The following is a 5,000-nucleotide window of genomic DNA, read 5'->3' on the forward strand; positions in this document are numbered from 1 at the left end:
CACCCACAAAGCCTGCAGCCTCTGTCGACCATAGCACCCAATCTCCAGTGGCTCTGCCGCACGAAGCCGTGGACCGGCAATGACTCCACCCGCACCCGTTCGTGCACCACCCCAACCGCCAAACTCGCACCTCCAGCGGATGAACGGCGGAAGTTTCCCGCACTCGTAAAGTGCAATCCACCCCTATAACTTGCGTTTCATGAAGAGTTATTTCCAATATGCGACATTCCCGCTGTCCCTATACATGAGCCGCGACCTGTACCACTTACGAGCGAGAGACGCGATCGCGTTGCTCACTGTACGGCGTCCGATACCGAGCCATCAGCATGTCGGTCCCCATGCGCGTTGCACTCGCACTCGCAGTCGCAAAAACGTGGGGCAAATATATTACGCGGAAGAGCTATAACAGACCGAGCCCCACTGCATGGGGAGAGTCTTTGTCACTAATGTACACAGATGGAACATTTTGGACTGGAACCAGATTACCCGTACACACGGCGCTGATTAGTAATCAATGCAGAGCCATCAAACTACAGCAAATATACACAACTGTCCGTATACATGCTGAAAGAGTCTGCCCACAATGGGAACCACACGTCAGCCAGACACTCTGATCACGCACCACTCTCTGCTTCTAACGGGCGCACATACAATATGTAAGCACCAGCATGGAACAACATCCAGTGCATCTTCTCCGCCACATTACACAATCCACACTATCACAACCAGACCAGGAGGTCCATGCGGAAAATACAATATCCCAGCCTTTCGACATCCACCATTGCGCAGACCAGGCACCAACACCCACACATGTCCTATACAACGGTGCACCCAACATCACAATAGTACCTCCTGTCACAGCGCACAAACAATGACATGAGTCAAAGACACAGGTCTCACACAAGCATAGAATTGGAGCGCCGCCTCTAATAAGCCAAAGGTGCATCCTGACGTGACAAATCTGATCATGTCACAAGCATTCACTTACTATAATCACTATCAAGGAACCTGCCGCCCCCGCCCCCCCCCCCTACACCTTTCCTTACAACAACGTGTAACCTAACCTAACCTAACCTATGTTGTACCTTAACCTAACCTATGTTGTACCTTAACCTAACCTATGTTGTACCTTAACCTAACCTATGTTGTACCTTAACCTAACCTATGTTGTACCTTAACCTAACCTATGTTGTACCTTAACCTAACCTATGTTGTACCTTAACCTAACCTATGTTGTACCTTAACCTAACCTATGTTGTACCTTAACCTAACCTATGTTGTACCTTAACCTAACCTATGTTGTACCTTAACCTAACCCATGTTGTACCTTAACCTAACCCATGTTGTACCTTAACCTAACCCATGTTGTACCTTAACCTAACCCATGTTGTACCTTAACCTAACCCATGTTGTACCTTAACCTAACCCATGTTGTACCTTAACCTAACCCATGTTGTACCTTAACCTAACCCATGTTGTACCTTAACCTAACCCATGTTGTACCTTAACCTAACCCATGTTGTGCCTTAACCTAACCCATGTTGTGCCTTAACCTAACCCATGTTGTGCCTTAACCTAACCCATGTTGTGCCTTAACCTAACCCATGTTGTGCCCTAACCTAACCCATGTTGTGCCCTAACCTAACCCATGTTGTGCCCTAACCTAACCCATGTTGTGCCCTAACCTAACCCATGTTGTCCCCTAACCTAACCCATGTTGTCCCCTAACCTAACCCATGTTGTCCCCTAACCTAACCCATGTTGTGCCCTAACGTAACCCATGTTGTGCCTTAACGTAACCCATGTTGTGCCTTAACGTAACCCATGTTGTGCCTTAACGTAACCCACGTTGTCCGCTAACGTAACCCACGTTGTCCGCTAACGTAACCCACGTTGTCGCCTAAACCTGCTCTGTAATTGTTATACGACTCGTTCAATTAGTGTAGTGTTGCCCACCCGCAACCCTCGCAATATAGTTCGCTACTCGCACTGCCCGCTCCCCTGTGTATCGCTTCATGTTAAACACCTTGCAAGTCTTGCTGACTTTCCACATGCTCCTGCTGTACACTGTAATGTGGATGGCAGCAGGACGTACATGCCGCCCCCCCCCCCCCCCACCCCTCCCCACGTCCCCACGTCCCCACCTTGCCCCCTGCCTTCGCAAGCTGGTTGGTGACAAGTTTGCATGTTCAATGCCCTTCGCATGCGACGTACGCAGGCTACGTTGTGGTGCGGCCTGTGTCAACTGTCCGCTGATGTCGTACGCGTGAACCACAATCTGTACTGCACATTCGTCCTTATGTACTGAATGATACATCGTGGCACATGTGTGACCGTACAACGACTGCGCCCAAAAACGGCGGACCATACAGTGCAAATATTGTGCACGCAGCTACGTGTCGTCTCCCTATGAGAGCTGGATTGCAGTGTGGTACGCCATAGAGACGTGTGGGAGGAACGGACGCCGTGGATGGCGATCAGCATGAGCTGTGTGTTGATGTATTCGGACCTAGTCGTCTCTCCTCAAACACCGTGATAGCATGGTGCACCGCGTTCCATATCTGCGACATGCTACAGAGGCCGGTTGACAGTCGTTCGAGCAATGGACATCGCATACGTACGGGGGCCACCTTCCACGTATTGTCTAGGCGTGCACATTTTGTTGCGTGTATGTGGGCAGACGTAGTGTGGCGTGACACCTGACACAGGCATGCAATAATCGTTGAAGTTGCTAATGGCGATGGACGCCTACGTTTTCTGGTGAAGTTACGCAAATGAAGAAATGGTAACCCGTTGTGGTGCGGTTGTTCTCGCTAGGGGTGAATCGGTGATGGCGACGATAGGTTGAGGTACTAACCGGTTGTTCCAGCGATACCCACCATGCCGATGAAACTGAACGGCATCTGGGTGTGAAGCGATACGCGGTGGTGGCTGGGTGGGACCGTCCCCGGCCGGTGAGGGGGCGCCTCCCGGCGTGCTGGCCGCGCGGTGCGTGGGCGCACGCGCTACAGCCGGCTGGTGGGGGCGGCCAGTGGCAGGCGCGCCGGCCGACGGACGCGGCAGGCGTCGCAGCTGCGCGCCGGCGCACCCTGCGCGCGGCGCCGTGCGGCCAAAGTAGGTCCTCGCGGGCCCGGTGCGAAGCGCGGTGGACATCTTCAGTGTGCTGGTCCGATTGAGGACTGTGTGCGTTGAGGATGCGCCGCCGCCCGGCGCTCGGCGCCGCGACGCCGTCTGCTGCTCGGTCGCCCCAGCGGTTCTCGCTGGTGGTTTGTATCGCAGCTGTGCGGATGTGTTGGCGCGTGCGCTGTGCTGGGAGAGTTCGCTTCGGCACCCAAGTGGGGCTTTTGTCCTTCTGTGGCGCTGGCGTTGGAGCTGCCGGTCACCGTAGGTGGCGCGTGTTGTCTCCCGCCGGCAATGCCACGACAGCACGCTCCCGGGCCTCTGTCGGCAGCGGCAAGCTCAGTTGGGAGCACGGGTGGTCGCACCGAAAGCGTCTACTCGCCTAACTCCGGGCGATTGCGCCTCTCTCGAACCCGACCAAGTACTTGGGACGGCGCTGCGCGCCGCCGGGACCTGAGAGGGTTTCGAGGTGTATTGTGCAGGGGAGCTCAGCCTCCTCCTGTTTGCAGAATGATTGAGCGGACGCTTGCGTGTTCGCGCGGGCCCCCGGGACACACTCCCGGGCGGCCGGCTGCTCAGCTCTAGTTGGCGCAGCTCCCTGGTTGATCCTGCCAGTAGTCATATGCTTGTCTCAAAGATTAAGCCATGCATGTCTCAGTACAAGCCGCATTAAGGTGAAACCGCGAATGGCTCATTAAATCAGTTATGGTTCCTTAGATCGTACCCACGTTACTTGGATAACTGTGGTAATTCTAGAGCTAATACATGCAAACAGAGTCCCGACCAGAGATGGAAGGGACGCTTTTATTAGATCAAAACCAATCGGTCGGCTCGTCCGGTCCGTTTGCCTTGGTGACTCTGAATAACTTTGGGCTGATCGCACGGTCCTCGTACCGGCGACGCATCTTTCAAATGTCTGCCTTATCAACTGTCGATGGTAGGTTCTGCGCCTACCATGGTTGTAACGGGTAACGGGGAATCAGGGTTCGATTCCGGAGAGGGAGCCTGAGAAACGGCTACCACATCCAAGGAAGGCAGCAGGCGCGCAAATTACCCACTCCCGGCACGGGGAGGTAGTGACGAAAAATAACGATACGGGACTCATCCGAGGCCCCGTAATCGGAATGAGTACACTTTAAATCCTTTAACGAGTATCTATTGGAGGGCAAGTCTGGTGCCAGCAGCCGCGGTAATTCCAGCTCCAATAGCGTATATTAAAGTTGTTGCGGTTAAAAAGCTCGTAGTTGGATTTGTGTCCCACGCTGTTGGTTCACCGCCCGTCGGTGTTTAACTGGCATGTATCGTGGGACGTCCTGCCGGTGGGGCGAGCCGAAGGCGTGCGACCGCCTCGTGCGTGCTCGTGCGTCCCGAGGCGGACCCCGTTGAAATCCTACCAGGGTGCTCTTTATTGAGTGTCTCGGTGGGCCGGCACGTTTACTTTGAACAAATTAGAGTGCTTAAAGCAGGCAAGCCCGCCTGAATACTGTGTGCATGGAATAATGGAATAGGACCTCGGTTCTATTTTGTTGGTTTTCGGAACCCGAGGTAATGATTAATAGGGACAGGCGGGGGCATTCGTATTGCGACGTTAGAGGTGAAATTCTTGGATCGTCGCAAGACGAACAGAAGCGAAAGCATTTGCCAAGTATGTTTTCATTAATCAAGAACGAAAGTTAGAGGTTCGAAGGCGATCAGATACCGCCCTAGTTCTAACCATAAACGATGCCAGCCAGCGATCCGCCGCAGTTCCTCCGATGACTCGGCGGGCAGCCTCCGGGAAACCAAAGCTTTTGGGTTCCGGGGGAAGTATGGTTGCAAAGCTGAAACTTAAAGGAATTGACGGAAGGGCACCACCAGGAGTGGAGCCTGCGGCTTAATTT

The 5,000-nt window shown here is 53.7% G+C and overlaps 1 non-coding gene across 1 annotated transcript in view; it reads left to right on the plus strand.

Moving 5' to 3' along the window:
* Positions 1–3,715: 3,715 nt before the first annotated feature.
* LOC124737716 overlaps positions 3,716–5,000 on the plus strand; it is a 1,909-nt gene continuing 624 nt past the window's right edge. Inside the window, exon 1 of the ribosomal RNA XR_007009824.1 lies at positions 3,716–5,000. This exon is cut by the window's right edge and continues 624 nt beyond it. This is a non-coding gene — a ribosomal RNA (small subunit ribosomal RNA).

Source organism: Schistocerca piceifrons, unplaced genomic scaffold, assembly GCF_021461385.2.
Source record: "Schistocerca piceifrons isolate TAMUIC-IGC-003096 unplaced genomic scaffold, iqSchPice1.1 HiC_scaffold_176, whole genome shotgun sequence".
Lineage (NCBI taxonomy): Eukaryota > Metazoa > Arthropoda > Insecta > Orthoptera > Acrididae > Schistocerca > Schistocerca piceifrons.